This window comes from Chrysemys picta, chromosome 12, assembly GCF_011386835.1.
Source record: "Chrysemys picta bellii isolate R12L10 chromosome 12, ASM1138683v2, whole genome shotgun sequence".
NCBI lineage: Eukaryota > Metazoa > Chordata > Testudines > Emydidae > Chrysemys > Chrysemys picta.
The window spans coordinates 36,576,012-36,586,631 of record NC_088802.1 but is presented as its reverse complement, the minus strand read 5'-3'; the positions used below and the strand labels follow the sequence as shown (position 1 = coordinate 36,586,631).

The 10,620-nt window shown below is 43.8% G+C and overlaps 1 long non-coding RNA gene across 1 annotated transcript in view; it reads left to right on the top strand.

The window, feature by feature from the left end:
• The first annotated feature begins 596 nt into the window (after positions 1 to 596).
• Positions 597 to 10,620, top strand: part of LOC135974781 (uncharacterized) — an 81,081-nt gene continuing 71,057 nt past the window's right edge. The window contains exon 1 of the long non-coding RNA XR_010591866.1: positions 597 to 742. This is a non-coding gene — a long non-coding RNA (uncharacterized LOC135974781). The remainder of the gene's footprint in view (positions 743 to 10,620) is intronic.

Sequence of the window (10,620 nt, the reverse complement as noted above, 5' to 3'; positions counted from 1 at the left end):
GATAAGCCTGGCCTGGATGCTTCAGGGGTTTCCTCTGTTCTGATGTAAAGCAACAGGGTTGCAGCCTAGGGATGAGTGGACCTCATAGAATCTGAGGGTTCATGAGCCATTTTGTGTATGGGGTTGTGGCGGGGAGGTGGATTGCAGTCCCTGGACCTCTTTTCATTGGGTGTTTTCTCTTCAAGGCGTGATTCAAAATTTTATTTTATTTTTTTTAATCGTGTGAGCTGATGGGATGGTTTATCTGGTGGTAACTGTCAAACAGAACAGTCTGGAAGGCGGTAGGGATGTCGAGAGGAAGGGAAGTGTATGGTGAACCATAAAAGATTGAGAGAACCTCAAAGTTCAGAAGCGTCTTCAAATTTATGGGAACTAAACTCTCTTTGCCTGCAAAACTGGGTGGAAGGCTTGTGAGAAGAGGACTTCTGGGATGCTGCTGCTGTTTCCTGTTTTTGGATTGGCCAGAAATATCCTAGTGGAAGAATGGTCTTCCTTCCAGTTAGACCTTCCTTCCTTCCAGTTAGACCAAGCCTCTGGATAGAACCAGGAAGTGCAAAAAGAAGTCCAAAGTTCAGTTTTGGAAGGCAAAACTGGGGCTCAGTTCAGATGAAAACTTTAACTGGCTTATTCAAACCTAAGGGGGAAATATTCCTTGTATTCGCAGGCAGCTTCTTTAACTTTTTTTGAGCATTCCCTTTCACCTCTTGCCTGTCCGGCTGCAGTGATTCTGTGGACTCATGAGGTAAGTGATTCTGTTTGGCAGCTTACTTTGCAGATCAAGAGAAAATAAACACAAGTGTATGCTCCTGGCTCTTTCTTTCTTGGCCGCATTTGGGCAGCTTCTACCCTATCATGTGACTTTCTTCTTGTGTATGAGGTGATTGTCTGTGAGTCAAGTCTATTTTTGATTTCAGTTCCACTGTGTATGTGTGTGGATCTTTTTTTTTTTTTAAGCTGCCATAAAACAAATTTAAAAAAACACTCCCTCCTCGTCCTCCCCTCCGTGCTACTGCGAGCCAAAATATGCTGACTATGACTCTTTCAGTGCAATGGAAATCTTTAAAGTTCAGCTGTATAATGGTGGACCAGGACTTTTATCTGAAACTTAACCTTTGTCTTCTGGAGACTAGATCTGAATGATTTCCTGATTTTTAGAACTGGTTGAAAAAAATGGAAAAGCAGTTTTGAAATTTTAATGTCATTTTCTCTTTGCAGGGTTTGTTTGTTTTTTAATTGCAAGATTGTAATGGAAACCTATCAAAATGGTTATCAAACTTTGACTGAAAAATAGGTTTTTGGCAAAAGAAATTTTTTGATAACCATTTTAGTATCATTTTTAGTGAAAACTGCAATTTAAAAATTGCCACCACAAACTATTTTCCATGAAAAAACTGGTGGTTTTGTGGGGGGTTTTTTAAGGATATTTTTTGGCAAACTTCAGTCTAAGTATTTTGACCAATTCTACTGATTGGCATTTTGTCTGCCAAAATCAGGTTTCTGCAAAATCAAATCCCGCTCTCTCAAACCTGCCGTTAGTTCCATGAGAAAGTAGAGGCCGTTAATACTTTAGATGGCTGGCAAAACTCTAATTTCTAGTTCATGCTCGTGGAATCTGTTCTTTTTGCATTTAGAATAGATGGGTTAGGTCACAAAGGAAGTACTCAGTGTGAAATTAGCTCAGGCTAGTTGCCAAAAGTAGATACTTTCTGTGAAATTTTATGAACAAAATGAATTTTTGGACTCATTCAAAATTTTCATTGAATTTTTTGATAAAACAAATTGAATACAATTTTTGTTTCATTTTAGTTTTCTGCTTAATTTTTTCTTCAAGCTGTGAAGAAAATGAAGAATCTGAAAATGAAAATATGACAACTTTTTTTTTTATTTGAATTGAAATGAAACAAATGTTTTTGATAGGAGAGAGACATTTTTCATTTCACTGACATCGAAACATTTCAAAGGAAACTTGCCTTTCAAAAGGCAAAAAATGTTTTGTTGAAAAACTTCTCCAGTGAAAAGGTTTTTGACCATCTATAATACTAATCTTGTTTCCTACTGGAAACTTACAAAGACTCCTTCAGCTGAAAAATATTGCTTTGGGCATTAAAATAATAGTTTTAAAGAATTTTTAAAGAATCAAAACAGAATGTAGGATGGTTAAGGAAACCTCCAGAGATGATGTGGCGTTTCACCTGCAGCTCTGCTTGAAGTATCATTCAGTATCTGAGCAGAGATTGCAGGTCCACAATGCTTGAGGTTAATGAGGCAAATCACTAGAAAATGACTGGTTTTTAATGCTAAAGACTTCCCCAGTGTTGAATCCCTTCTCTTGGGTATTTTGTTTTAATCAATGCACGGATGATCATATTAGGTTTGTTTGCTCTCCATTCATGAGTTAACATGGAATTCAGCATTAATGGATGTCTATTAATTATATAGTGTTTTTGTTAACTGAGGCAACATAAGCATGGGAGAGAGGCCAAGGGAATAATAAACTGTTGAGGTTCATGCCAGCAGTTCGTACTCTGAATTAATGTTGAATGAACTAGTTCAGATCAAACAAAAATTAACTTGATCCTTCAGCTCAAACCAAACCGGAACCAATTTTGCAGATTTTAAGTGTTCCCATCATTTCCCTCCTCACCCCCAACATTTTTCATTTTCATCTTTCTGTTCTTCCCAGGACTTCCAGTGGAAGGCCCCAAAGACTCTTGTTGCAGCATCTGGGGCCCAAACTGGAAGCAGGAAGCACTGGAAATCTCATGCAATAGAATATTCTTGCAAGGGTGCCAACCTGATTTTGTAGAATTTTAAGGGCCTTGCTTCCAATTTGACTCATGCAAAATTGATTTTGGGAGCAAGTTTGCTGTCACAAATGATGGTACCTGGGCATATAACTACCTGAGCTTCTTGGAGACTTTTTAACTGCTTCCTAGTTCACAGCTAGGTTTTTGGAACAGAGTAATGGGTCTATTGGCTTAGTGATTCGTGGAATTTCTGGTTTTCCAGTATAAACTAACACAAACCTGCAGAATCCAGCTTAATCAACATAAATCAATAGAGACTAGTAGAATAATTTTAATGTGGTCTGTTAGTGTCCTGATGTCAGGTAGCTAGACGGCTCTATGCTGTCACCCCCCCCCCCCCCATTTGCAATTATTTGCTTCTGAAAAGTTTGCTTTGCAGCTGGTGGTAAGGCACAAGCCTGAAAGCAGGAGGGAGCTTCTCCCTGCTATCTATCAGGGAAGCTCTTTGAAGTGGATTCTAATGGATTGTTATGTTTGCATGTATTGATTGTCAGTAGCAAGTCTGCACTCATTTTCTGTTGTGGAGCTGGGATCCTGACACTGACTTGCCACTACTTTGTGTAAGGCACTTTTTAAGTTTCCTTTTGTTTTGTGCGGGAGCCACTCTTCAGAATGTCCTGGGTGTAAAAGGAGACAGCGAATCCCGGCATTGCAGCATGCCATCCTGTTGCTTCAGCCCCCAGCATGTGTTTGACTTGGCTAATGTTTCTCTCTTAAGATCGATGAGTGCCCATCCTGTTTGGTTTTCTCTGAAGATAAAATAACCCCCCGCCTCACCCTCCCGGGATTAGGTTCCAGGTTGGAGCAATCCAGCTGTGAAAAAGGACAGGTGCGGGCTGCTAGGAAGAAAGGCGCCCCGACTGCTCCTGCATGCATGTGTTGTTCTTGTGCAAGACGAACTATCTCCATGAACATTCCAATTAGTGGGGCTTTTGTTACCAGGGCTGGTTGACAGGCCACGAATGTTGGAAAGAATATGGCCGGGGGAAGGAAGCCAACCCCAACGCAGGAATAAGTGAAGATATTCTTTGTGGGCTCGTGTGAAGCATGGCGGAGGTATAACAGGCCTGGAGAGGGGTGGGGAAGGGGCGACGGGGATTCCAGTGAGAAGCTTGATTAAAATGGGCAAATATTTTTGTCCTGTATAGTCAGGCTACATTCCTGATTTGGCTCAGGGAGCAGGAAGTTCCTGCAGCTTTTGTTATGTTCTTAAAATGGTAAAATATAAAACCACCAAGACTCTGAACTGGCAGAACTGCAGCTATGCCCCAAGTGCCTGCAGAGGCAACCATGAGCATGAATGTCCCATCAGTCAGTAATTCAAGCTTTCCTTAAACTGTGGTAATCACGGTGAATGGCCATGTTTAGCTAAAGCAACAGAAAAAAGGCTGCATGTGTCTTTTCTAACAGGAAGGGTGATGTTGAAGTACCACTTCACTGCACTAGCTCATTTCAGCAATAGAGGCCTTGCTTTCAAGGGCCAGGTCCAAGAAGTTGGATAGGTCAGTTCAAGAAGTGGGTGATGGACTGCAGGGGATTGGGTAGTTCATAGAATCATAGAATATCAGAGTTGGAAGGGACCTCAAGAGGTCATCTAGTCCAACCCCCTGCTCAAAGCAGGACCAATTCCCAGCTAAATCATCCCAGCCAGGGCTTTGTCAAGCCGGGCCTTAAAAACCTCCAAGGAAGGAGACTCCACCACCTCCCTAGGTAACGCATTCCAGTGTTTCACCACCCTCCTAGTGAAATAGTTTTTCCTGATATCCAACCTGGACCTCCCCCACTGCAACTTGAGACCATTGCTCCTTGTTCTGTCATCTGCCACCACTGAGAACAGCCGAGCTCCATCCTCTTTGGAACCCCCCTTCAGGTAGTTGAAGGCTGCTATCAAATCCCCCCTCATTCTTCTCTTCTGGAGACTAAACAATCCCAGTTCCCTCAGCCTCTCCTCATAAGTCATGTGCTCCAGACCCCTAATCATTTTTGTTGCCCTCCACTGGACTCTTTCCAATTTTTCCACATCCTTCTTGTAGTGTGGGGACCAAAACTGGACACAGTATTCCAGATGAGGCCTCACCAATGTCGAATAGAGGGGAATGATCACGTTCCTCGATCTGCTGGCAATGCCCCTACTTATACAGCCCAAAATGCCGTTAGCCTTCTTGGAACAAGAGCGCACTGTTGACTCATATCCAGCTTCTCGTCCACTGTGACCCCTAGGTCCTTTTCTGCAGAACTGCTACCTAGCCATTCGGTCTCTAGTGTGTAGCAGTGCATGGGATTCTTCCGTCCTAAGTGCAGGACTCTGCACTTGTCCTTGTTGAACCTCATCAGGTTTTTTTCGGCCCAATCCTCTAATTTGTCTAGGTCCCTCTGTATCCGATCCCTACCCTCTAGTGTATCTACCACGCCTCCTAGTTTAGTGTCATCTGCAAACTTGCTGAGAGATATTAAACAAAACCGGCCCCCGGACCGACCCTTGGGGGCACTCCACTTGAAACCGGCTGCCAACTAGACATGGAGCCATTGATCACTACCCGTTGAGCCCGACGATCTAGCCAGCTTTCTATCCACCTTACAGTCCATTCATCCAGCCCATACTTCTTTAACTTGGCGGCAAGAATACTGTGGGAGACCGTATCAAAAGCTTTGCTAAAGTCAAGGTCACATCCACTGCTTTCCCCTCATCCACAGAGCCAGTTATCTCATCATAGAAGGCAATTAGGTTAGTCAGGCACGACTTCCCCTTCGTGAATCCATGCTCACTGTTCCTGATCACTTTCCTCTCCTCTAAATGTTTCATAATTGATTCCTTGAGGACCTGCTCCATGATTTTTCCAAGGACTGAGGTGAGGCTGACTGGCCTGTAGTTCCCCGGATCCTCCTTCTTCCCTTTTTTAAAGATGGGCACTACATTAGCCTTTTTCCAGTCATCTGGGACCTCCCCCGATCACCATGAGTTTTCAAAAATAATGGCTAATGGCTCTGCAATCTCACCCGCCAACTCCTTTAGCACCCTCGGATGCAGCGCATCCGGCCCCATGGACTTGTGCACGTCCAGTTTTTCTAAATAGTCCCGAACCACTTCTTTCTCCACAGAGGGCTGGTCACCTTCTCCCCGTGCTGTACTGCCCAGTGCAGCAATCTGGGAGCTGACCTTGTGCGTGAAGACAGAGGCAAAAAAATCATTGAGTACATTAGCTTTTTCCACATCCTCGGTCACTAGGTTGCCTCCCTCATTCAGTAAGGGGCCCACGCTTTCCTTGATTTTCTTCTTCTTGCTAACATACCTGTAGAAACCCTTCTTGTTACTCTTAACATCTCTTGCTAACTGCAACTCCAAGTGTGATTTGGCCTTCCTGATTTCACTCCTGCATGCCTGAGCAATATTTTTATACTCCTCCCTGGTCATTTGTCCAATCTTCCACTTCTTGTAAGCTTCTTTTTTGCGTTTAAGATCAGCAAGGATTTCACTGTTTAGCCAAGCTGGTCGCCTGCCATATTTACTATTCTTTCTACACATCGGGATGGTTTGTTCCTGCAACCTCAATAAGGATTCTTTAAAATACAGCCAGCTCTCCTGGACCCCTTTGCCCTTCATGTTATTCTCCCAGGGGATCCTGCCCATCTGTTCCCTGAGGGAGTCAAAGTCTGCTTTTCTGAAGTCCAGGGTCCGTATTCTGCTGCTCTCCTTTCTTCCTTGTGTCAGGATCCTGAACTCGACCATCTCATGGTCACTGCCTCCCAGGTTTCCATCCACTTTTGCTTCCCCTACTAATTCTTCCCTGTTTGTGAGTAGCAGGTCAAGAAAAGCTCTGCCCCTAGTTGGTTCCTCCAGCACTTGCACCAGGAAATTGTCCCCTACACTTTCCAAAAATTTCCTGGATTGTCTGTGCACCGCTGTATTGCTCTCCGAGCAGATATCAGGGTGATTAAAGTCTCCCATGAGAACCAGGGCCTGCGATCTAGCAACTTCTGCTAGTTGCCAGAAGAAAGCCTCGTCCACCTCATCCCCCTGGTCTGGTGGTCTATAGCAGACTCCAACCACGACATCACCCTTGTTGCTCACAGTTCTCAACTTTATCCAGAGACTCTCAGGTTTTTCTGCAGTTTCATACCGGAGCTCTGAGCAGTCATACTCCTCTCTTACATACAACGCAACTCCCCCACCTTTTCTGCCCTGCCTGTCCTTCCTGAACAGTTTATATCCATCCATGACAGTACTCCAGTCATGTGAGTTATCCCACCAAGTCTCTGTTATTCCAATCACATCATAGTTCCCTGACTGTGCCAGGACTTCCAGTTCTCCCTGCTTGTTTCCCAGGCTTCTTGCATTTGTGTATAGGCACTTAAAATAACTCATCGATCGTTGAGATAATCCTCTGAAATTCTGGGTGCTTACAATTGGCATTAGGTGTGTTCTGCTAGCACCTAAAGGACCCAACCAACCAAAGTGGGGAAACCATTGTGCTGGGGGCTGTACATGCACATAGAAACAGTTTCTGAGAGTTTAACACTTCATTTGCCTGTTTAGATTGTAATGTCCCCCCATGCCCAGCCCCATCTGTAAAATGGGAACTGAGGCAGGAGCTGAATCCAGATCTCCGAGTCTCGCAGTAGTGTCTGAGGCCTACTTAATGCTAGGAAATTAGGTTGGCATAACTACGTTGCTCAGCGCTGTGAAAAATCCACACCCCCTGAATGACCCAGTTAAATTGACATAACCCTGTCGACAGCACTCGGGGGAGGGAATAATTCTCCTGTTGACTGAGCTACCACCTCGCGGGAGGTGGATCACCTGAGCGAGAAGCTCTCCCATCAGTGTAGGGAGTGTCTTCACACACTGGTGCAGCTGCATCACTGCAGCATTTCACTTATAGGCACACCCTTAGCCACAAGACCATCCTTCCTGCCTTATACAAAGAGGCTGGTTCATTTTATACTCCAGTAAGACAATGAAGGTTAGGTCCCCACCATTAGGGGGTTGATGCAACTGAAGTAACATACAGCTTGCTTTCTCTCCTCTTTGTGAGCCAACCCAGATCCCAATGCTCTGTGTCGACAAAGAGAAAGCATATGCTCAATTCAAATGCACATGCTGGGTTTGAACCTTGAACGTACCCGGGCTGTAGAGGGCAGGCCACTGATTCTGAAGTCAATTCCAGGTGCTGGAATCAGCTACATGGCAGTTTCCTCTTTTTTAAAAAACCCAATTTCTTTCAAGGCAGTGGATGAACTGGGTCAGCAGCGATACCATTCTGCAATGATCTTGATTGTAAGTGGCATAAATGTTGTCCTAGGAAAGCTTTTTGCGATATAACTGCTACTTTATACATGCTATTTTCTGCACTGCTGTTTATTCCAGACTGCAGAATAGGAATCTGGTTTAATGTGTGGCAAACATTATTGCCACTGTACAGACAGACTCTTTAAAAATACCCCGTCTCCTGCTGTGCAAAGTTGCTATAACCACTCTGTGCTTGTGAGAACAAAGAGGAAGCAAACGCTGCTGTTCCTCTCTAACTCAAGCTAACTAGGCAGAGACAGTCACAAACTAAGTTTCAATGCATCTCGTGTTACATGTATGATATTTCATACAGCTATGGTTAAGAGCACAGAGATGCAACATAATGCAAGTTAACCAGTGGAACTCTCTGCCACTATATATTATTGAGCCCAAGAGCTTAGCGGGGGGAGAGGGGAAAATAGAATTAGACCCTTTATATGAGAATCTTCTGTATTTACATTAGATAGAATAAGAATTGGATATGGGATATAAAACTTCCTGCTTCAGGGCATAAGTCAACCATTACTATGGGAGTCAGAAAGAAGCTTCTCCTATGGGCAGGCTATTCCATAATGTTCCACTACGGTTTCCTGGACCTCTTTGTGAAGCAGCTGTTACTGGTTACTGTCAGGTAGGTTAGTGGACCACAGATTTGACAATTCCTAAGTCATTCTAGACACCTTATCTCTCCCACACTGACTTTCTGCTTCCAGGACCCATCTCTGACTAGGTCTCTTTCATTTATCTCTTTCTGGGGGCTATCTGAGGAAGCCCTGTCGCACCTACCCAGCCCCTTCCTTCTGTCCCTGCTCTGTGGGTGGGGCACTGAAGCCAGCCTCCTCTTAGCCTGCTGTTTGCCAGTTGCTTATGCAGCCATGTGTCTCCTTCCCTTGTGTTCTAGGGATGGGCGCCTGGGGCACAACCTTCACCTCAAGCACCAGTATCCCAACCCTGGAAAATGGATGGGAGGCTTTCTTGACCAGCTGCTTCCCAACGCTTCGGGCCTCATCTTCCTACCCATAATGCGAGAAGCTGGGCTGGTTGTGGGCTGCATCCCTGCAATTGGCTTTGAGATCCTTCCTGTCTGTCAATGCTAATCTCAAAAAGCCTTGGCTTTATTTGTCGGATTCAACTAGGGCCAGATTTCCACTTGCACCATCTACTGAGCCGTACTCAAGGAGTCTCAAGTGTATTTGCAAATCCACGCTGTCTTCTCCTCCGGGTATCTGTTTAGCTAGAGGCTTGAATGAAACTCCCAGTCACAAACACCAGCACAGCTTTCAGGGGGAAGGATGATCTTGTGGTTAAGGCCCTTGACTGGGACTCAAAAGATCTGTGTTCACTTCCCAGGTGTGCCGCTGTAAACTTCAGAAGCACAGAGGGGATTTGCCAATCTGTGACATAATGATAAAAATGTGACCTTTCCTCCATCTTTTGTCTGTCTGTCTCCTCTATCTAGACTAGGAGTACTTGTGGCACCTTAGAGACTAACACATTTATTAGAGCATAAGCTTTCGTGGACTACAGCCCACTTCTTCAGATGCTAACACGGCTGCTACTCTGAAATCTATTTAGACTGTAAGTGCTTTGGAGCGAGGAGTGTCTCTTACTCTGTGCTCAGCAACACAATGGGGCATCCATCTCACTTAGGGCCTCTAGATGCTAATGTGATAACAAATAATAAAAAGAGAAGTGTATATAAGTCAGAAGAACAATATCCATTGTTTATACACTTTCTAGATCATATAAAGGCAGTACAGCTTAGTGGATAGGGCATTGCACTGGGACTCAGGAGACCTGGGCTCAGTTCTTGGCTCTGCCATTGGCTTGCTGGGTGACCATGAGCAGGTCTTGTTGCCTTTCTGTGCCTCAGTTTCCCCATCTGAAAAATGGGAATGATGATTCTGATGTCCTTTGTAAAGTGTTTGAGATCTGTGGATGACAATGGTGTATAAGAGCTAGGTGTCATTATTGCTGAACATAGAGCTAAAGAGGTTTTCCCCTCTTATACAATTATTGGAATACAAAATAAAAGCAATTAGGGCTGGTTGAAAAATGGTATTTCCTAGAGGGAACAAAACAAAACAAAAAACCCAACAACAACTTTTAGAATAAATGAAAAGTTTTTTGTAGAAATTTTTCAACTTTTAAAAATTCTTTCATTGAAATGAAAGAAATATTCATTTTGATTTGCTTTGATTCTAACTGAAGCAAAGCATTGCTGGTTTTCTTCCTGTCCCCCCTCCCCCCAGTAGAAAGGGAGGGGGAAGGAAAAAGGGAGATGGGGGGGGGGGGCGGGGGAAGGAGCCAAAAATGAAAGAGAGAAAATTGTCATTTAAATTAGAATTGAGTTGACTTGTTTCAGTGAAAAATTGACTTCAATGAAAATACCGAGTGATTATGACCATGTTTGTTTAATTTGAAAAAGCCATTTTCCATTTTAAAAAAAAGTTTTTTTTTTTTTTTTTTTTTTTAATTAACGAATTTGGACCACTTCTAAAAGCAAGAATCGATGCGTAGGTTTAC